General features: G+C 39.4%; 1 long non-coding RNA gene across 1 annotated transcript; it reads right to left on the reverse strand.

Moving 5' to 3' along the window:
* Positions 1-14,263: 14,263 nt before the first annotated feature.
* LOC124204352 lies at positions 14,264-17,267 on the reverse strand. The gene is made up of 3 exons (XR_006878850.1): positions 14,863-17,267; positions 14,473-14,728; positions 14,264-14,411 (listed from the first exon to the last, which is right to left on the reverse strand). It is a non-coding gene; the product is annotated as an uncharacterized LOC124204352 (long non-coding RNA).
* Positions 17,268-24,373: the final 7,106 nt, after the last annotated feature.

A 24,373-nucleotide genomic window follows, 5' to 3' on the forward strand; every position in this document is an offset into this window, starting at 1 on the left:
TATGTCTTTGCCAGGATGTTCCTTTTGGCACTGTTAAGTGATTTTCTCTGCCCAGTCTACGATGATGTCGCAGCAAAATTCTTCACTCAGCCTGTGCTGAGACATCGCTTGGCCGAATAAGCCAACTTGTTTGTTTCGTATCCCTAGAAGCAGAAACCGCGATTTTTTACACATATAGGCGCATTTTTGGGACGTTAACATAAGTCTCCAAGCGTAGGCATCCTTTTATTTCCAAACCGTCCAACTGGAAAACAGAAACAAAATAACAATTGACATCTGAAGGTATAGAAACTGTTTTAAATGTTACCTCGAGGGTAACAGCTACCTCATACGATTGCCTCATGGGCTGCTTCGCTCTTTAAGAATTTAATAAACCATTATTCAAGATGAAGATTTATCGAAGTATCCATAGCTCGCCGAATAGACAAGAAATTCCAGCATTTGAGAAAAATTGCAACAGTTCATCTTTGCAGACATTGTGAAGAATGTTACAACACAAGATCTGAAAAAAGGAAATGTTAGAACATTTTTCTCCTCAATTACGTTGAGAAAACTTACTTCACAACTGTTGAGACTGTTTGGTGGTCTTCCTGTAGAGGAGTCATCACAGGGGTTATCACTTTTCACAGGCTCATCACTTTCCACGGGATTTTTGTTAAGCATGCCTTATCCCATACCCCTTTTTCCAAAACTTGATCCTGTAAGAATAATATATAGAAGTCAAGCAATTGGGTTAGGCAACTGCCACCCCTCAACTTAGTTAGGTGGTGGAAATACCCACTCCAGAAGCTTGCTACAAGATGGATACCACAATGAACCAGAGAAAGTATGGAGGCCCTCCACCAAACAGTTGCGAAGTAAGTTTACCTAACTGTATAAATTGACTTACCCCCCGTTTACAGCAATATCAGTGTTCTTTTCGCACACATTCAAATGATGATAAACATTTGCAAAGATATTAAATTTCAGCATGCATCAATTTTGTCATTTTCCAACAAAAAACTCATCATTACGTTCTTTGTATTAAAACCATAGTTGGTAAGAAAATGACGCGTGAGTGCTGAATATGGACCAGGAATAACATTTCCACATATAAAACACTGAAAGTTCTTTTTTTTTGCACGCGGTGCATTCTGCATTACGAAATCTGAGGCCTAGCTTAAAACCTCTGAACTTGAGCAATTTGAACCTAGCTTCAAATGAAATCCACTAAAAACTAAAATATTATAGGTAAAACAAACGAACCAGAACGTTGATGATAAATATCTGGAATAAGGATGCTTCTGGAAATGCTGCAAACAGGAAACAATGGCTGCCACCACAACACTTTTCACAAGTATACTAAGGGAATTTGCCATTGCAATTATATCATGATAATATTTATTTTTTAATGGTTTTCGTATTTAACCTTTTTTGCGATACTTATGGGGTTCAATGTTTGGAAGGAAAATTTCGTCAAGTTGATGACTCACATCGATTTCGGCAAGCCTTATTAACTCCGATCTGTCGGCTATTAAAAAGTTATACATATTATTACAATGCTTAAAAATTAAAAATTTGAATTTTTATAATTACGCCCAACATAAAAGTCGAAAAAGACAGAGAAGGAATGAATCCACTTTTTCCATGGGAATCTAACATTAATTGGGGGACTTCGTTGGCAGAAATTATTTCTTAATCATACATTTCCCTGTACATAACAGCTGCATATAAAACTGCAATTTTTTAAATATTTATAAACAAGTATAAATAAGAGCTGCACTGTGTGGTAGTGTTAAGGCTACGACAACAATCTGGAATGACGGACAATAATCTGAAAAAAATGGAGGGAGGAGAGAGATAATGACCCTAAGCTATATTGCGGAGGGTTGCACACTTAAAATGCCCACCAATTTGTCTAGAGAAAGATTAAAAAGTGCCTGCAGACAGACACTTTTGACAAGGCAGGGCAAGAACGATTCTAGAGAGGCAATGATTGTGGGGTGCCAAGCTGAGTCAAATGCATTTTTAATATCCAAAAAGGTTGTCGCACGCACTTTCCGCTCCTCAAAAGCTGACTCAACGAGGGTAACGAGGTCTTGGGCGGCTGATCCTATTTCGACCTACATTATCTGAATCCGTGTTCTTGGGAGTTGATTAACCAATTCAATGAGTGACTGACCAAACAAGTCGACAGAGGATGATCTTTACGTGGAGCTTTGCAAGATTTGAAACCATACTGATAGGTCTTAAGCTGTTGTGGGAAGAGTAATCAAGCTTGTTAGATTTACCAATGACGACAACATTAGCAAACTTCCAGTTTTTTTGGGAAGAAGCAAAGTAGGATGCAGGCATTAAGGATAGAAAAAAGGTGGCTTTTGATCACAGGAATGCTAAAGAGAAGAAGCTCAACTGAAAACCATCCTCACCAGGATCTGATTTATTTGTTAAGAGTACTCACTGCTGTATCAAATTCCTATAAGGAAATAGGTAGCAGAGGGTTCAAGGGTGTTATCGAAAGAGAATTATCGCCAACAGAGAGTTCTAACCACATCTGATTACATTCAACCATATGGTTAAGTCAGTCTTTTTATATCATTTTGGCATCAAATAAAATTGTTTTGTCATTTGCTGAAGTCTCAAAAACTTAAAGAATACCTGTTAAGTGAATGCTGCTCTTCAAGTACTGTTTAACACCCACTTCTTCATGGTGGGATTGAAAGTAGCAAAAGACATAAAGGATTCTGCTTTTTTAGAAGATCCCATCGTTGAATATTTGTGTTCTATTTTTGATATGATGACTTCTACTCATTGTGCTACGTCTCGGGAAACTTTGGACCCGCCCAGCAAGTTCCAGCTGAGCCATTGCCGGCCGTCAGATTGCCGCTGCACCGCTTCGAGGCTGCCGCTATGCCCACACTGTTCCCGCAGGTAGTTGTCGAACCTCCGGTAGCAGTGAGAGGCGGTGGCATTGAATGTCACATAGATGTGTTGTATGACATGTTTAACTTTAATTGCCCTGCCTTCTCATGCTGCAGCAGGTCTTGAACTTATAATTTGTCTTTCTTGTTTTTTAGCTTGAGTTTACAGCCAATTCATCATGGAGAGCTTTGATTATCGAGTAAAGGTGGTTTTCTTCGGTTTTGCTTCTACTGTTACAATATTTATCATGCTGCTTGGGCAAAGGTAAGTAACGTCTTTCTTTTGTTTGGAAAATAATAAATTTTTATGTGTGATTTTTCTTTAGGTTATCCGAAATGGGTTGAAGACCCTGACTAATTTGCAGCTGACGTGGCTACAATAGTGAAAAAGGAAGAGATTCCTTTTTTACAAGGCCTTTTTGGCTTCTTACTTATTGTGGACACAAAATATTTCGTTTGCCTACGAAAAACGAAACAACACAGAAAATTAGAAAAATCTGATCTTTGTGTCGTGTCGGTCGTGTCTTCTCTTGTCTCCTCGATAGTTTAATGTAGTTTACATAGCAGGTAAATAGTTTAGAATTAATTAGGATGATTCGTGGGGCTGTAATAAATGGAACATCACGGTTCAATAACTTGTAAAATTTTGATTTGTGTCGAGCACAGGAGCACTTATCATGTAACCAGACAGTGCATGGCATGGATGTGTTATTTACGTTTCAGTGTGAGTTCATGTTTCAATTTGTCTTTTTTTGCATACTTGAGTCGAGCCAGCCATCATCATTAACAAGAATTATAGGTCTTCTTGTCATCATTCAACCTCATCAGCATCGTCATCAGCAGCAGTGTCCAGCTTGTCAGCTTCGTCAATTTGGTATTCATTTGCCACACTTACGTCATTTAATCTGTTATTTAATTTGATGATTTACATAACCTGTGGCCCTGTGGGTGTGCAGTGTGCTCCATTGAAGACTTTATATGCTCTCATCTATAAATATTCCTACTCTTCATTTTCAACTAATTTTTACTTGTGGCTTTCATAAATGTTTTCCATACTAATCATTCTTGTATTTTGTAGGTAATAAGCACAACATTTGAAGAAGAATCCATCGTGTCGGTACAATTCATCTCTTCTTCGCCTCCCTTAAATTCCTCTTGTCTTCGTGTACACTCATGTGAATGTGAGGGTGAATTAGCCGTTAGAATAGATTTTTTACATTAGCCGCGCCAATATGTGTCATGGTGGCTTTTTCTATTCAGAGTCTCGTCTCCTTATCTCTGGACGTATTCTTCAGATGGATTGGGCTGATTTTAAGATAGCGCAACTCAGCTGTTCTTCTATTGCATCAGGAACACCCTGAGCTCCAAAAATTGTCATAATCCAACCAATCAATAAGTAAGAAAATAGATGTTTTGACTCGAAATGCTGGCGAGTAAAAACGGAAGTTTACAGTGCAAATCAATTCTTGCCTATAGTTGCTATATCCACTCTTATATTACTGCTTTGCATTCAAACATAACTGGTTTTTTATACCGGTATTCTATTTGATACTCTTTAATTTTTCTAATTTACTTTTAGTGAAGTCTGGCGATTAAACGAGTTAAAATCAAGAAATAACTCAATTTTTTAGAATTTAATACGATTTGATAATTCGTTAGGACCTGATATTTCACAATGTGGAAATTCTCCTCGTCTCTAGAGGATAAAAACTATGGAACCACTTAATCTTGTTAAATTTGGTCCATTTCTGCAATCGCATCCAAGACTGCTTGTCAACTGCTGACTCATTATCTTGGAAAGATCCACACGCCAAAAGGAAAAGAAATTTGAGGATCTTCTCGCAGTGCGACACAAAGCTTGATCAAATGACAAGGATCCAACCAGGTATGGGTGTGCTTTTTGGATCAAACTCTCATCTATATTCACCGAAAGAGAATTTTTCAATGGAAAAAGTCGTCGTTCAGAGTTAATGTTTATCCTTTTCGTTGGAGGCGGCATAGAGGTATACGGAAACGGCAAGTCGTACACCGTATTGAGACGTGTTGTTCGGAAGCCAACACGCTGGTTTCGTAAATCTCCGTTATCTGATGCTCGGATTCAAATTCAGGGTGTCCACCCATTTCGGCACTTTTTTCGGCACTTTCGATTTTGGCGTTTTCGGCACCCATATAAAACGCTTGGTCCCCCCTTGTATTTAAAATCTCCTCGTTCATTAAAAAATCTTTCCGTTTCGGCACTAATATTCTCCGTTTCGGCACAAATTGTGTCTTTTTCGGCACCAACTGTGTCCGTTTCGGCACAAAAACAAAAAATTATTTTTCAAGTAATCTAGAGGTGATTTTCATTTCCTCCATCAGAATCACCACTAACCTCATCATCAACTCCTCCAGAAAAGTTTGGGAATGCGTTTTGTGCAAAGATGTGGGAGACAATATTTTAAGGCAAATAAATGAAATAGGCTACTTCTAATCTCTGAAGTCATCTTAAGAAAAAAACGGGTAAAGATGGTAAAAACGATTCTGATTATATGAATTTAGACTTCCGAGTCTAATGAATGGCCAGTCGTCTCATGTAGGAATCAAACCCTTCTATCCCGCATATTAGACGAATGCTATGCCACTGTGCCATGAGTCCCTATTCAGCTGAACAAAGGGCAAGTAGAAATCGTACCAAACTTACTAAATAAGACAAACAGATGTATATCTCATTTCCGACCTTACGATTACACCATTCATTTTTGCATGGTTAGTTATAAAATATGCATCTTAGTTATAAAATGAATTTCGTCTAATACAGTTTGTTATATAAGAGATTCAAACCCGGATGTCCCGCACTCAAGCTGAATACTATGCTTACACGCCAAGAACTCAGTTCAATTCTAAAGAAGTACGAGAACAGATCGCGCCAATTTTCATTTTTACCGATACTGAGCAGCAATATATCTGAAAATATAGATATAAGATATCGATACATCTGAAATCTGAAATTGACGATAAATCGCCATCCCTAATGATAATGAGCAAATAAACTTTATGAATAAATAATCTAAGATCTGAGAACGACATCATGTCGTGGCAATAGATTTAACCTTTATATAACACTTGATAATAAAGCGTCTAAGAACAAAGTGGGGTGTAGGCGGTGCCGAAACAGACAATAATAGTGCCGAAACGGACAAAAGTGGCTAAGAAAACATGCATCGAAATACCAATACTTAGGACCACCTCTGGTGGCGGTGCCGAAAAATACAATTACAGTGCCGAAACGGAAAAAATTAGTGCCTAAACCGCCAAAATTCAAAGTGCCGAAAAAAGTGCCGAAACGGGTGGCAACCAAATTCAGACGTAGACAAACAACACTGATTTCAGAGTCCCTATCTCAAACAGATAACACTAAACACCTCCTGGGAAAATGCGATCAAGCGAAAAACGTGGAAGACTTGTTGAATAAAAAGGTGGTAAACAGTTACTTCTGCTCCCAAGTCTTGCATAGGCTCTCCATACGGGGTATTACCAACATTTACGGAATATATAGAGTTACAAGACGGGACATTGAAAAGGTTGGTTGGCTTGATGGATTCCGGAAACCAGATCTCCTTCATACGTATAGGCTCAATCAGAAACGCAAACAAGGAAATAATAGACAACAAAGAATTAAGGATCAGTGGGTTCTCCGCAAAGACAGGGAAAACCAGTCGTCACAACATAGCGGAATTCAACCTATGTTAAACCTACTGGAAGGCACCCAAAATCAAGTGCAAGTTCATAGAGAAAATTTTTTTGGGAAATTTAAAGGACTACTATTTCAGGAGATGAAGGAACGGTTAATACAGAAAAGAAAAAATATTTTGCAATATTTTTATTTTCCAATCATTACTGATCTACAGTTTCAATTTCCATATCATTCACCTCTTCCAATAACGCTTCTTCGCCTCTTTCTTCTTTAGCTGTCTTCTCTGCTTTGGCTCTTTTGATTCCGGCAAACACTGATTCTTTGTGCTTCTCTGCAATGGATTTTACTCACAGAAAAACTGTTACTACCCGTGGGCAGCAACTTCTTGAGGTATTTCTGTGTCAGTTCTTTCTTCTCTTTCTCTATGTCTGCTTGCCTTTTATGGATGCTGGCCAACTACATCAACACTTTCGACTGCTCTTCTACTAGTGCGGCTTTAGATACTGCTTTGTTTTAACATCTCTTTACGATGCTTCTCTTCCTCAAGTTTGAAAACCTCTTTCTCCTCTGGACTCAGATGTTCAGAATGGAACTCAAGTGGTCTCTGCGGATGATTGCCTGCGTAAGGCCTTTAAAATCCGTGGCTTGGTTTTCCTTTTCCTCCTGAGTATGGAGCTGTAATCCCCAGACGATAGAAGAATTTCTGTGGAAAGAGACGGTCCAGAAATGCCCAGCAGGCCTTCAAGTCGTTCTTTTCTAACAGCCCTAAGGAGTGTTTTCTCACTCCAGTAATAAGCATATTTTCTCACTCAAAAGCATGGCCATATAGGTGGTAGCAGTCATTTCCTGTTCGAAAAGAGGGAGTGTATGTACGTGTGCCTAGGGGTGGGTGGGTAGGTTTTGCTTGATTGGGGGTTCGCCATTTTGTAGAAGTCAAAAAGAAAAAAATTATTAAATATAAAATTAATTATTTTTTAATTTTGGCAATTTTTTTTAGGGAGGGGGGGGGAGAAGATAGTTTGTGTTAGAAAAAAATAACCCTTCTCTCTCTCTTTGAGCGCTGGATTTGGATTCCTTCAGCCGTGGCTAGAAAAATGCGGTCAGCGAGGTATCGGAGATTCCACAATCTACCAGCACCAACCACAAGTCAACAAATCCAGGCTCGACCAGCTCGTAGCATCTAGTCACGGTCGACGTCGAAGGATCAGCAATTCCCGTTGGATTTGGGTTCAGGTTGGTTTTCAAAAAATTATTCTTCAACAAATTACTCTACCGTTTAAAAATGTAACTTTTTTCACTGTTCTGCTAAAGACCCCTTGTTGCTAAAGACACATGGCTACTGCCGTTTCATTGTGTAGACTTTGTATAATGTTATGTGAAAGTTTTGAGTAGCGTCGGGTCATTTTTCTACAACGGCTTTCTTTTTTTGGTCATCTACCAGTTAAAAATGTAACTTATTTTTTGAAATATTTTGCTAAAGACACCAAGCTACCACAGTTCATTGTTATAGAACTGGCGCAGCTTTATATGAAAAATTTATTTCGTATCAAAAGATTTGGTTAGTGTTGTTTCATTTTAAAAAAATTTAAGGGAGTGGTTAACACTGTTAGGGCTGGTTGGTTGGCTCATGACAATGAACACAGAGTCCCCCGGTCTGTAAACATTGATAACGAAATTCGGCAGAAAGTTTAGTGTAAAGTAGTCGGCCGCCTGATGGTCAGTTGGGGTAGTCATCGCATAGAGGGCAGCGAGGATATGGCTGCGCTGGCGAACCTCCCGTTGATAGTTACTTCGGCTGTTGTTGCAGTTATATTCTGGAACGGTTGAATTAATCGAATCCTACAGGGTTTCTGTGCACGTGTTAGTGGTGGGAGGCATCACATGCACACTGCCAAAAAAATGCAAAGAATACCAGAGCTCCTACCTCTGGCTTTCCGCCAAAGATTGCAACAATGTCTAAAACACTACTGCCTTCTGCTTGTTACTGTCAACGGAACACAGGAACACTCAAATTTATCGGACTCTAACTGCTACATCCTCTTATAGGGGGTAGTCGTCCGCGTTTCCCTTTACGGCGTTACCAGTAGTTGCGATGCGGCAGACAGCACAACTGTGGAAAACTGAGTTTTTCGAAGTTTCCAATCTGGACAACCGACGTTCACATAGTGCGCAAAACGTGCCTGTGGTTCACTGAATAAAGTTGCAGTATGCTCATGGTAGGAGAAGAAAGGATTTCGGCAATACAGAGGAATTTACAAACTTGCCTACAAACAAACAGTTAAAGGAGTGTTGTATTGCCCAAAAGAAATGAGTGCTTACAGAACATAAAGACTAACCATTTCAGTTTTTCCGAATGTTTATGAAGTGAAGGAAGGTCTCTTCTTCTACAAATGGAAGGAGTGGTGAGCGAGAGCCTCCGAAATGTACGTCCAATACACTGTTGGGACACTTCTTCTCGTGGTGGTAGCCAATTGGATATTTAAAAGCCATGGTTCCCGTTCGGAACATGCCCTTCCGGAATGGGAATTGGCTAACGAGAGAGATAAATTCACACGTCATTCGACACAATGTACAGATGGAAAACCAGTCTATGTACGAAAACAAATCATAAAATTTCTTCTTCTTTCTGGCTAAGGCGCTACATACGAACGGTACTTGCTAATATGGTGCTAAATCACATTAAAAACCCACCGATAACATGCACTTATGTATAATGCTTTGCGCTGATGAATGGCAATCGGCGTTATTAGTATTACCTGTTCCATGTGATTTGGGTCAGGTGCGAAGAATTTCCGTAAGGGTGTTATGTTCAAGTACAGATTAACTGCGCCCCTGTTAGCTTTTGGTATGATTGAGCCCCACTTGCACGCAACAGCAGAGGGAGCAGACTCCAATGTCACAACAGTGGGTTGCAAGGCTTCAGCAATGTAACCTTTGTTCACAGCCAATTAGTTTTCAGATGCAACGGTTTTCAACATTTTGGTGGCTTGGTCGTAGTTAACCACGTCAGCATTAAACTTGCTGATGTCGAAATTTGATCAGAGAACGCCACAAGCTGTGCCCGTTTTTTGTTCCTCAAACGCATATTTATTACGAAATTCAACTTGAAATGTGCTATTAGGAATTTGAGTTATTACGAAATGGTTATTACAAAATGGAACAATCAAAGGTGTCACTGGTTTGCACAATTAAGAGCAAAACTGGCAATAAGACGGGAAGGGAACCTAACTTATGAGGAACATATTTTTGGAGACGGCAAGTACAGTATCCTACAAAAATCTGAACAGCAATTCATTAAAAAAAGCCAAGCCCCCTATCCATATTGCTTTTAACTTGGCTTTAAACCCAAATTTAGGGACTTCATTTGCTGGAACATTCCTTTTCTAAAATTCTTTTCTAAAAACTATTATTTTCTAAAATTCTTTTCTAAAAACTATTCTTTTCTAAAAACTCTGTAACATACATGTAAAAACATCTGTATTAAGGCATCTAAAAAATGGCTTAGTATAAGTAAGAAATTTTTTTTGCAGAAATTCTAAGTTCTTTTTACTGACAAGTTTAACTTTCGTTGTTCAACCTAATCTAATTGCAAAGATTTCTTTACTTAAGTAAAGTAGCTTAAATTCCACTGAAAAACTGGACAGATATGTTCAGAACACTCGTTATGAATAATTTATATTGTCCATATATTCTTTTAACCAAGGCAACCCTTTATAAAGAACCACATAGTCAGTTTTAGTTAATCAAGTTTTTTAGTTTAAAGATTCATTGATTGAAGGGGTTGAGAATGAAAAAATCAGCAAAAGCAGCAGCTATTGCATATCATGCAGAAGCTGTTGCATGATATGCAGCAAGCGCAAGATCAGAAGGCCAGATCAGAAATCCACATTCACCAGAATGTTGTCCTCAAAGATCCTCTGGAAACGTCGCAACAGCCAACTGGTGACCCGGGCGGAGATCAGACCTTAGGATCGTCACCCTCCAAAAATTTTATGATCAGATGGGAACAAACTATAACAGATGTTTACAGACTTGAACAAGTCCTACAACTGTCTGACATCAGTCACCAATGATCATATAATCATATAATCTTATTTGAATCTAATTTTTCTTTATGCATTTCCATGTAATATTTTCTACCACTGAGAAAGTAGGTTTTTTTGTTATTTATTTCCAAAACTGGTCATTGAATTATTTAAATCCCGGAAATTTCCAATCTTTAAATCCTGGAAATTACAATTGATCAAATTGTACCAGCTGTCTGTCCCTGCCCACCCATTCCCGTCACCCGACACCAGAACCCAGACATTATATGATCCCCATTGATTCAGTTGAAATACCGGATTTCAGAAGCTGGTTCAACAGCCTCAGTAATCTGAGCTGCTGCTGCATAACTTGTTATAAATTATAACTGATATTATAAATTGTCAAAATTTGTTATGTTCAGTCGATTTTCTGTTGTTTGTCGAGTTCCGTCAATTGAATGCCCATCCCATTGCTCTTCCTTCTAGATAGAACACGGAAACGTGATTTTTAATTGTTTTTTTCATCGAACAGTTTGATGATTTGTCTCGAACTAAAATGTCACGGGGACAATACACAATTAGCCACAGGCTTTTTGTATTTTTCACACAAGAATTAGGTACCTGTTACCAGTTCCATCGCGGATACGAAAATGGGAAAATTCGTGTGAATCTCCAAATATATGGTACTTTTATGTTAAATTTTTTTTTTAATTTAGTTTACTTACATTTTTTTTTACAGGAGATGAACTGCATAACGAAACTGCAATTATTAATACATTTGAGGATGCGAAAGATGCGTGTTTGCGCAATATATTTCATTTCTCTTTCGAGAAGAAAAAATGACCTAGTATGTTTTTTTTTATTCTTATCTTCTTCTTCTTGCCATGGTGTGTAGTTGAATTATTTATTTGGGCGAGATATTTAAAGTTTAATTCCCCCCTCCCCTCCATCTTTTTTTTTATTTAGTAACTTTCTTCCTGGACGGAATTTTGATGGCTACCGAAATTCCGTCCGAAAGACCCAACTTCCAGGGGATGGGGTATACCCCCACGTAGTGCAGCCAACCCTGGATAAAAAGATCAAAGATGAAGGCTGGAATAAGACGGAGATTCGTTTTAATTAAGAAAAGATTTTGGATTCATCTTGCTGGTGTTTATTGGACCTATAAGTAAGTCTAAAATGTCTTTGTGCGTTTTTTATTTGTTATTTTTTTATAATTTCTTTTTTTTTATTCTAAAGAATTCAATATAACATCCGTTGATAACATCAAAGAAAAAGCGGTTACCGATGCGATTTTGGAAGGGGGCCAAATCAATTACAGCAAGTCTTTGCCCCAAACAGGAAGCAACCCACCCACCAACTGGTGTCCCGGGAGGAGATATATTAGCCAGATTGTACCCCAAGATGTACACCAACCAACTGGTTTCCAAGGCGAGGGGGGCCTCTAAAAGTCATCGTTTCAAAAATATTTTGAAGGCATCGACGTCTTTTAACTTTATTTTGTCTTTTTTCACTTCTTCTGCCACTCTGGCCCCTTAATGTATTTTCTAGATCTAGAAATATCACGATGTTTTTTGTATGAATTAACCGAAAGTAAATACGGACCTTTAGTTACGATGAAACTAATCTCTTTCTTTTTGGTTTACAGTGTCGAACCACTCAAGCAAACACGTGCCAAAAAGTATTTTTGTCAAAGATCCACCACGGGATCTAGACGAATCAATCGCTAACAACCGAGCGTTCGCGGAAGAGCTGGTCTTTGACGACCGGAAAGGAAACATCAAGGACGCAAAGCGTCAGGTTTGGCGCCTATTGGAGCGTTGCTTCCCGTTAGCATTCTTCGATCTTACGGGTTCAACACCACCCAAGGCCCTCCTGACCGAGAAACCCAAAATGAAATGGGAAATATTGAAGGCTGAAAGGCTCGAAAAAGAAGCCTTGATTCTCCTAACCCTGGATCAGAGAACGCAGTTCGCCGAGGACGAAGCTCTCATCCGCAGGGATAGAGAGGCACAGAACGCTCTAAGAGAAGAGGTTCGCGCAGCAAAAAAGAGGAAAAGGGACGCGGTGGAAGAGGCAAAGATACGACTGGTAGAGAAAGAGGCAAAAGACAAGCGTGAGGCCTACGAGCGCTCAAAGCGTCGTAGGGTTGACCCTCCACCTGTCAGGGCCAACACGGTAGCCCAGGAAACGGTTCCGTTTGTCACACCAATCGGAGACCTTTTTCTACCAGGAAACCTCTTCCACAGGCTGCAGACGGCCATCGCTGCAAGGCAATTCCCTATTCCGGGTACGGCGAGTAACCCGGTGACCTCGGAGATACTGGCAGTGATTACAAAGCACTCACCCCAAGTAGATCAGCCTATGCCATTGGCCTCGACGAACCAGGTAGAGACACCGACACCAACGGCCTCGACGAGCCAGGTTCGGACTCCAAAAGCGACTCCAAAGCGTACAGCGGCAAGTAAGAGCAAGGCGTCTACCCCGAAGAGGTGAACGTTGAAGCTTTGAAAACTCCGGCACTGCTGAGTCCGATATCGCCCAAGCCGTCGAAAGGCAAGGCGGTAGCCCGGTCGAAGCCCGCGGCAAAAGACGCGCCAGCTGTCAAAAGTACGCCCGCCAAGGAGTTGAAGCTGATCATCAAAAGGTTCGACGACGAGAATCCTGGTGTTACACTGGTGAGGCTCCCGAGGCCCCGACGAATGTCAGCCATCAACCCTCCCTCAAAGGAGTTGGTAGAAGCGGCAGGAAAAGAGACGGCGAGGCGCAATAGTCTCAGAACTGCCAAAGAACCTGAGCCAGGCAAAGAGAAGACACCCAGAACTGAGCCTGTTAACTTAAAAGGCAAATCAAAGGGGCTGTTCGGTGAAACGGACAGCGCCGAAGAAAAGCTACTTAAGGAGAAACCTATCCCCAATTAGGCCCCGACTCAGGCCCCAACTCCAGCGAAGGAGCAAACCACAGCAGCGACGACTGAGCTGCCTAGCCCGATCCCACGAAGATCCCGCCGGTTGTTGGACTCAGCTTCCGAGTCAGAGCCGGAGCTCATACTCACGGCGGACGAAGAAGAAGAGGTCCTGAAAAATCTGGCTCTAAGTTCGATTAGGCAGGACAAGACGGTTGAAACACACGAAGAGGTGGCTAAGAAACTCGACCTGGTTTCGGAGCCGATGAATCATTGAGTCTTGATATTGTATCAATCCCTGTGTTTGTCGAACTAAAGACACTTGTAAAAAAATTGAACTGTTTCTGTCTGTCATTTGAAGAATAGAGAATGATCTCTGACAAAAAAAATGTTTATTTAAAGATTAATTAAATTACATTTCATACGTGTTTTATGGTCAATTCTATTACAATGCTGTGCCGCCTTTAACGCCCAATATATCAAAAGAACATGCCTTTGGTATGTTTACTGTAATTATGTATTTTGATATGCGCGGCCACAAAAGAGAACCTCTCTAGATGCCGGTGCTAGCCGGAATGAGATCTTTCTTCGTCTTTGGCGGCCCTCTACCGGACATTTCTACGCATCACTTAACACAAACAAACTAAGCACATCCCACATCCTCCACTCACACTACTGTTGCCTGGCATAGGAGGGATACCATCTTTGCCAGACTTGACATTCTTGACATCTACAATACATGCATACTAAGTGTTAGGCACAACTGGCTCCACATGTTTTCACTCTCGACTGCAATTTACCCATTCGGTGAGCAAGGATTTCCATGTTCTGAGCTCCTCTAATGGCATGCTCTGCACTGATTTCATCAGCGTATTGGATGAATCTGAAGCCTTTCAGAATGGATATGCCTAAGTCGAAAGCAACATGCATGATCTGACATTTACAGACAAACTAAACAACAAATCCTACCCATTATGTGTCCGTATTGACTTAAATTCTCTTCTAGCAACTCTTTGGTGAGTCTAGGGTCATTGGTGGGCAGGTTTCCCACAAAAATTCGGGCACTGGCCATTGATGCGTCAGAAGTGTGATTTTAAAGCCTGTCTGCTCCTCTTGGTGGGCCACTATCTCTGCCTCCACCTCTTCCCCGTCCGCTGTCCATATCTCTCCCACCGGAAACCTTCCATTGCCAACACCACGTCCACGCCGAAAACTCATTTCGTTTCTGATTTAAAAAAAAAATACAAGTTGAACACACACGTCATTTTCGAGCAAAATAGGCAGTCAAGGTACTCAAATGCAGCTAAAGTGAACACTAAAACATCAAGTCGAGCAAAATGCACTAAAATGATAGCATACCTGTTTTTAAAATAGTAAGATTTTACACTTCGAAATGAAAAGCCGGGATCTTTTTGCCTTATGAATGGCGTCACAAACAAGCTTCTCGCCGCGACGCTGCCGCAATTTTCACCAAAGATTTCTGATAGCGACTTGTCCATGTCGTTGATTTATCGCCCTCGGGACTTGGATTGGGGTTGGTCGATTTTTATTAAAATAAAACGCCGGTTTTCCTCCTCAGTTTCGACCCCTTGGGGCTTAGTTTTTTATACATAAATTATATTAAAAATAAAGAAAACCGGCTACCAGAATTTAATGAAAGATTTTATTTATTTTTTCAATTTCATAATAAAAAAACAAAAAGAACACACAATTTTTAAAATGTCCTTGATTCAAGCTAATGGCCATTGCGAATTTCCCGGGACACCCACCAACTGGTGTTGCAGGAATCCCCCCCCCCCCAGAAAACGCAATATGTTTCTTTTTTGTTTTATTCCCCGATTCAAGCTAATTGCCATTGCGAACCTAGAAATTAAAAGATGTTGAATAGAAGATGTCGTATTTGTCATGAAACAAAAGCAGTCCGCGATTCTTTCAAAAACTACTTCAATTCGGAGGAGGGCGCCGTGCCATGGCAAAATTCAGCAGTTGATAACGATGGATTCGATCCATGTGATAATTAATTTGATAATTATATTTTCACCTGTCAAACTGGACCAAGCTACATACGTCTATCCAACCATTTTTAAACAAATGGAACCACCGACTACTGGCTACCATCTTGGCAACTGGTAGTCTTCTTCTTCTTTTGCCTGGTGCGGCTGCCAGGCCAATTGGTAAATAATAAGTTATGCGTGTTAAAAATATATGTTTATTTTTTTTTTTTTTTATTTTGCAGAAGTAGATCCAAAGTTTGTCAATGTTGATGGCCTTGCGGGAGCAGCAGGTCAAGCTGTGCTTGACATCGACCTAAAATTTCTTCGAAGCTCCTATGGCATCTTAATCGTGATTGCGGTTAAGTATATCATATGGCCCTTCATCAAATTGTTGGGGGGTCGACTCCTACGCAATTGTAAGTATTATTTTTTTTTTATTTATTTTTATTTTTTTATTTATTTATTTTTTTATTTTTATTATTTCAGGGAGATGGTGGAATGACGCAGTCCGTTATTTCAACCCCCCTCCCGAAGCAGCTCCTCCAGCTCCTCCACCCAACTTGAGGCCGTTGGAGGAGCTACTCCAACAGCAGCTCTTAGTGATGGGGGAAATCAGGGGTTTGTTGTTAGTTGATCGTGTTGCCCCCGTCCTACAAGTTTGTGAATGTTGAACGGCTAGCGGGAGCAGCAGGTCAAGCAGTGCTTGATATGGATCTGAAATTTCTTCGAAGTTCGTATGGAATCTTAATTCTGATTGCGTGCAAGTATATCATATGGCCTTTTTTAAAGATGTTTGGGGGTCGACTCCTACGTAATTGTGAGTATTATTTTTTTTATTTTTTTATTTTTTTTAGATTTTTATTTATTATTTTTTTTATTTTTATTATTTCAGTGAAATGGTGGAATGACGTGGTCGAATATTTCAACCCCCCTCCCGCAGCAGCTGCAGCAGCTCCTCCACCCAACTTGAGGCCGTTGGAGGAGCTGCTCCGACAGCAACTCACAATTTTGGGGGAAATCAAGTTGTTGGCAGAACGTGCTGCCCCCGTCAAACATCATTCGCCATCATCCGCACCCCCAAATCCCGGGCCCTTCCCAGACCAGTTGGACCAGACCTGTTTTATGGTCAATTCAACATATATCAAAAGAACATGCCTTTGGTATAATTACTGTAATTATGTATTTTTATCCCATTACAAGAATTCCAATCTCCTGTCCTTACTATTCGCTGGAAACCCTTTTAAATCAAACGTAATTTTTTTTATAGTTTCAATATTTTCATGAAATCAAAAAATTTCTGTATAAAAAAGCCATACCCGTGGCAGAGCAAATCAAGGCGACGAGGAGGAGAACGTTATTTTTTTAAAACTTGTATCAAATCCTGTTGCCAAGACGGATTAAAAAAAACGAAGCGCCAGATCGAGCCGGATTGAGCCGACATTGAATTAATAAAATTTAAAAAAAAAAAAACGGGTGAGACGACGACACAAAAAAATGTCGAGAAAATAAATTTTCTCGTCCCACTAATTACTCGATTTTATATTTCAAACTATAAGTTCGAAAAAGTCTCCGTAAAGAAGAAAGGGTGAAAAAAAACGGCTTTTTTGCCGGATTCAGAAAAACGAACAACTTTAAAACCATATCAAAGTTGTATGATATCTGGTTACATAAGTCAAAAATGACACATGCGCGTCAACAAAAGAGAACCTCTCTAGATGCCGATGCTAGCCGGAATGAGAGCTTCTTCCTTTGTCTCTTGCGCCCCTCTACCGGACATTTCTACGCATCCCTTAACACAAACAAACTAAGCACATATTTAGGAGTTGCCAGATTGCAAAAAATCCAAAGGAGCTCTTCACATCGTATTTCCTTGACATTTCAATGATAATTCTAGACGAATTACTTTTAAAGCTAATGCGCGTGTTAAAAAGCTTTGAAGAAATTGGGAAATTAGTTGATGGTTATTTCCATTTTTTGGCTTACAAATACACAATCTTTAAGGCGGATATGTAAATATCTTGCAGTTTCTTTTTGTTCATTACATGTCTTATTCGACCATTTACCTATTGAAAATGACTAAAAGAAATGTGTGTTGTCTTTTATAAAAGTTTTTGATGTCTCATAAGTGTTATACCCAAGGATGATAAATTCAACATTGAAATAGTAGTTACTAGTAGCGCGTATATTGTTCGTCAAATTTTCACAAAAAGTTTATTTTTTAGCGCTAGATGGAGGTAAGAAACAATCGGAAAAATAATCGACAAAAATTAGAGGAACATCAAATTTTTCCCAGAGAAATTTAATCGCCAATTATTTTTCAGCGATTATCGCTAGCAGCTGATTATCGGCAAAAAAAATCGTGCGGTAAGTCTGAAGCTACGAATCCAAAGGTAAAAAAAAATATATGTTAAACTTCGAAACCCGTTCAATATGTTGGGATAAATTTTATTTGGATCGAGATAGTACCAGCGGTATACGGACGATTCGGCAAATTTGACGTTTTCCGAATTGGTTTTTGCCGAATTGGTTGACTTTGTTATTTTCCCGAATCGTACATACCAATTCGGTAAAAAGCCAATTCGGCAAAATTGTTTAAAATGCCGTTGTAAGGCCAGTGGCGCTAGCTGTGTGGGTTTCGGGTAATCAGCGCCACCACCAACACGCGAATTATACTGTCTGTCGTCACACTCTCATTTTTATTACTCATACAATTATTTTTTCACAATTACAATCATTCACTCACATCATCTTTTTCATCGTCCAAACACATAGCTTCATTTAACACATTTGATTCGGCATACACTTCAGAAACAGCTTTTAGAAGTTTTTTTTCCATTAATCTGTTCAGGGTAGGAATTCCACAACTCAAACAATTTTTTGTTTAGAGAATCGGTTAGTTTCAGTGTGCGCTTAATTAGTTTGTTTCCGCATAGTAATTTCTTATAGAGGGGAATTAATTTGGACTCCTGATAAAGTATGGGTACCAGTAAGTAAAAATTCATTTTATCCTTATTGTGGCGATTGATGCGATTATGCCAACCCTCTGCGTCGTTGTTAGTGCGGATTGGCTGGTTGAAAACACACCATTTTGCAGGGGGCCAAACTTTACTTACGATCCAATTAGCACGCATATAGGAAACAAATTTTTTGACTAGTGCTAGTTGTGTTTTCTTCTTTTTTAATTCCTCATCCGTCTCCCAAAGAGAAATAATCTTCCTTTCAAGGTATTCAAACATTCTGGGAATTTTTTCCATTGGTATCAGGTGTAAGCTTAGGAATCTGTCTAGATATTTATGTACATTTGCGTTACTTCTATACAATCCAACAAGGCCAATCTTTTTTAAATTTCTAAATACAGCCTGACACCAGTGGAAGCCACACCCAATAATGTTAACCTCAGGAAGCGTTTCCTTCACCCCCCTCCAAATTGCTCGTTCAAAGTCTGTAACAAACTCCTTCACAGCACATTCACCACCCAACAATTCCAGAATCTTTTCGAAAACCTTGCGGTAATCTCTTTGAGTCCTTCCCGACATAAACACAAAACAAAGTGGAACCTGCTTTAACTGCCCATTCTTTTTTAGAAACCCATGGAGGGAAAATAGTTGAGTGAAAGGGAAGTTTATGGTTTTAAAGGTTCCGTCGGCATACCATCGAACGGCAGTTTTCAAAAGCGCTAGTTGTTCGTCAGTCATGAAAATTAAATGACGTTTAGAACCAACTACAACTTCTCCTTTAAAAAACGAAGTGGGCATTAAGTCCATTTTGATTTGAAAAAAAGATCAGTTGGGTGTTTAGCAGTGCGCTTTGCTTTTACCCGATTTACAGCCCTAGCTAACGTTGTGGGGTTAATTGGGTTCCAATTTGGGTCATCATCAAGGGCCTTAACAACCATGTGCTCAACGACTTTTAGGGCAGGTTCGTTAATATGAGATAAGGCATACTTTTTGGCTTCGGCAGCAAGAACCATGTTGACTTTATGGTGGGACTTTGCCTTGCACGAATGCGGGTGATGCTCCGCAAATTTATCTCCAATCTGGGAAACTAGTCCACGACAAGGATTTTTATTTGGCCGGTAGTTGCAGCACCACATGACAGTTCCATGAATAAATCTGGAAGCTTTCTGGGAATGCGCTCCTTTACATTTTTCAGTAGTGCAGCCACTTGATCAAAGCCGCCATCTCCGTTACCCCTTGTCTTGCCCAAAAATTCAGGATGAAATGAGGCTGCATTAACAACAAGAAAATGTGTTCTGCACTATCGTATTCAAGGTTCTTAATTTTTTATAAGCTTGGTAGTTAGGGAATTTAACAGCAAATTATACCCAAAAATAGAGCAAGATTTGAAGTTTAACACATATATTTCCTGCAAGGTAGCATTATCCCTTCATATTGAAAAAAATTCGGAAAGTCGTAGTCCCATAAGACCCCTTGTTAAATTGTGGTATGTGTTTTTTGGGAGGAGGAAAAGTAGGTGCAACGTTTTTCAGTGGGACTGCGGTTAGGGTATAGGCTATAGGGGGACAACACTCCTTACAAGGACGCATTTTACTTCGTGATTATAACTTCGGGAATAATCCTGATCGATATTTCTCTTCAGCATTATCGAGATTCTGGAAGGGATGAAATTGGATTTCTCCTTGAAACTGTGAAAAATTTAAAATTTTACAAGATAGTTTTAGAAAACGACATATAAATAATTATTAACTGCATATATTTGTGCGTGAAAATTTGATTTCTAATACACTTCATAATGTGGGGGACATCTAAAATTTCAATAGATTTGGGTCGGTAGGATGCTTAATATAATTTGTGACGTGTTCCATTTCTCCAGATACACCAAACAGTCTTTGTACTCCTTTTTAAGTGTGGTGACCATCACAAAAAATATTGGTCACAATTGCGCCTTTCTTTTTCAAAGCTTTTATTGCCTTGACAGCAATGTTTTGAATAACAATAGCACTGGCCGCACCACTAATTGCGTAAACAGCGATATGTTGGGCCAATTTAGATCTGTAGCATCGAAACATCAACACAAGCATAATCTGCCAGTTTTTCGCTCTTGTTTGTTATCATACTCTCTCCGCCGTAATCAACGAGTCCTTCGAATAAATGTTTTGTTTTGAAAACTTGTGTCCTTTTTTGACAGAAATCTCATCCCATACCAAAGAACTGTTTCTGATATGTTTTTCTTTTCACTTTAAGTTACGCGCGATTGCTTCGATTGAAAAGTCGTTTAGTCCAAATCAACCGAGTATACCCCTTACTAGACTTTGAATGGTGCTATACTATGAGATGGCAAGGGAAGGAGTCCATCGCTAACATTTCCCCTCAGATGATTGTAAGCCTTAGTACTCTTTACTCTTAACAGCAAGCATTGGAAAAATCAATCCATGTCGTAGCGTATTCCTATATTCAGGGGACGAAATAATATTTTCATGTTATTTTATTTCATAATTGGGAAAATTGAACTCATTTGTCATTAATATTTAATTGTTTATAAAACGTAAAAAAGTAAATGGGAATCGTAATGTACGTTTATGTGAAATGGAAACTAAAAATTTTAATGAGAAAATCAGAAAAAAAACATTCTTCATCAAATTGGTTACATGGTTACTACAGAAACATTTACAAGTGTCATTTGAAAAAGTAAACGGCAGAATTTTCGTCATCTAAAAGAACTAAAAAATGGGATGTCAGAAACAACAATATGATACTATGCAATTGGAAACCAAAATGTCTTAGATGAAATGTTTGAGTTCCAGCGTCGTCAAATATTCATTGAATAATTTTCTTGACCGTAAACCTCTTTATTATACAATGCAAGTAATACAAATAACATTGGACAAGTAGTTGGCATTTGCAACACGTAAAACGTTTTTCGATCTCATTGGGGCTCCATAGTCGACGCAAGCTTCACAAAATTCCTTTTCCATGCTAACGTTTGCAGAAAATCTGAGATGTGCAGAATTTTGGCAAATAGCACCGTGCGGTTCACGAAAAATTACGATTTTGTCAACGACTCCGTTAACTGTGTTGCGATACCCACATTTTTACGGGCAAGGGACAGGTGATTTGGATAGTTAAAAATGAACACTACCAATAAAAAATTGCTTGTTATTGAAATTATAATTAATTAAAAATTAGTCTTACTCAAATTTTCAAAAATGACCAGCATTAACTTGAGGTCTGCAGTTAGTTTTTTAGTGCACATTGTAAAAAATCTGAAAATTTCCATGACAACAGATACGTTTCTTTCGAGCTTTTCGCATTAAAACTACCAACAGAGATTGCTTACGATCCGCTCCATTTTTATGTACATTCTTGAACTTTCAGACTTATACTGAAGGATACGATCGATCTGTCGTCAATAAGTCTAAATTTTCCCTAACCCCTTTTAGAACCCTTTTCAAATAAATTCGCATTTTTTCAAAGACGCTTCAATCCCTTACCCCACTACGGAGAAACAAAATTGTGTTACCCTATCCTAAACTTATTGGGTATTCTACGGGGTCTCTATTCTACGGCCAGGGAACGTAATGTTATCATAACTACGTTTCCACCGAAATTTGAGACATTGACATTTCAGTATAGATTGTGTATGGCTAGGGATTTGACCCCTCCCCAACCCCCAAAAAACCATTCCACCTTGTAACCCAACATGTAATTTTCCATGTAATGCTATGTAATTACATATATTTAGTGTGTTTGTTTTTTACATATAAACAAAGTGTGTTTGTTTACTTGCGCCGTTACACTTGCAGTGCATCTTGAACTTGTTACCGATTTATCCACCCGCTCGTTTTACTGGCATTCAGAAGATTTGCCGCGAGAAGAGGGCCAGTGTCGGCCATGTACTCAGATAATGCACAAACATTCCACTGTGTCGAGCGCCACTTAAACATCCTTTGGATTTATTCCGCAAGCTTAGCGCCATGGTGGGGAGGATTTTGGGAGCGGATGGTACGGAGTGTCAAATATTTACTACGACGCTCCAACGGCAGAGCCTGTTTAGCTTACGACGAACTCGAAGCAAGCCTTATCGAAATCGAAAGCGTAATTATCGCACGGCCTCTTAATTACATCAGTGACGGACCAGATGAACCACTCCCTATCACTCCCAACCAATTTCTCAACAATCGCTGATCGACTTGCGCTAACCCGAAGCCAGCAGTCAACTTGATGGCTGCAACCTCAACTAGTGCAACACTCATCGCGATGAGCCAGGAGAGAAGAGAGTATGTTAGCAACATCTTCGCCCGATTCATCGAGGACTATGTAATGCAGCTGGATAACTTCAAAACAAAGGGAAAATCCGGCCGGAAAATTCACCTTGGTGAAGTCGTACTCATTCACGACGAATACACCAAACGCCTTATGTGGTCAACCAATTGGTCACTGAGCTCACACCGAGTCGTGATGGACTCATTCGTTCAGTCGTTCTCCAGACTCCTAACGGTAATCTAATTAATCAAGCAATTCAATGTTTATAGTCTTTAGAAGTGTACCAAGACCACGAAGACATATTTGCCAAAGATGCAGCAGGAACGGAGCTGGTCGATGATCCAGCTCCCCCTGACCCAGCACCGATGACACCCGATCCAGTTCCAAACGATCCAGATCTAGCAATTGGAGAAGTCGAGCCGGATGATACGGGCTCTGGTGGGGAGTATGTTGGGAATGTATTGACACCCCAATTGCCTATTTCAAGATCTGGCCGTCGGAGTCGCTTGCCGCGTCATCTTAACGATTATTAATTGAGATCGTAAACAGAAAATAGAAGACCTGAAGATTGAGTTTACTTTCACTCGGTATTAACGAAAAAAATTTAATTATCCAGGCAAGAGTGAAAATTGATTTTTAATTTCAGGGCTTCCAAAGAATTGCTAGACAAAGTAAAATCCAACTACGTAAAAAATCTACCTGAGGATGTGTCAGAAGAAATGTTGAGGGAGGTTTTTGAACAGTTTGGCCCTTTTTTCTACCTGAACAAATTCAAATCTAATGCTCTGGTTAAATTTTAAGATGCCGTGTGCGCTACTCACGGACGTTTAAGTCTTTGCGATAAATTTGAAATTTGTTCGGCTGCTGCAGTTGGTGATCGTTCAGAGGGAGGTGAAACTCATTAGGAAATTGTAAGTGTTAAGTAAAATAAACAGTTAAATTCGCTTTGACTTCCTCATTGTTGCTATTTTTCCGATAGCCCACCCCCCCTCCTTCTGTTTCTAAGTATTTCCATGGCAGCCTAGCATTTTGTCAATAAAAGGGTCGTCTTCTGACACGAAAACCTATATTGACCCTATAATGTCTTTTCTAAACATTACCAGCCTTCTACGTAAAAAAATAATGAAGTAGAGTTGCTTTGTTGTAACCAAGTGAAATATTATTTTTAAAAAGGGCAATAGAGGTCCATTTCTATAGGTGATCTGATTCGTTGAAATATCTAGGTCAACTACAGTTAACACAATTCAGTCGAGCAAAACGCACGAAAATAGTTAACATTGGTAGCTATTAAAAAAAAACTAGAGGAGGGGAAATGGAGACGGCCACGAACACAACCTCCCGTCATGGAGCGGCGAAAATGAAATGACTGGAGTTTTAACTGGTTGTCGTCTGCTTTGAATTGGGACTCATTGTTGCCAAGTGTACCAAAAATTCAATACAATTTGAATGTTTTGATTCTCAAGTGTGCTCTTTTCTCAAATACCTTGTTCCTTGCATAGAATTATAAAAAAATAATGAAAATAAATAGTAATCGAATAATCAAGAGCATAGTATGCTCTTGTCCTGGCCTAAAATCAATTCAAATTTTCTCGTCTGTTGAAATTTCTTAATTTCTTTAGTAAACCTGCTCGTTTTAAACCTTTTATATTTAAG

This window comes from Daphnia pulex, chromosome 10 (genome assembly GCF_021134715.1).
Source record: "Daphnia pulex isolate KAP4 chromosome 10, ASM2113471v1".
NCBI lineage: Eukaryota > Metazoa > Arthropoda > Branchiopoda > Diplostraca > Daphniidae > Daphnia > Daphnia pulex.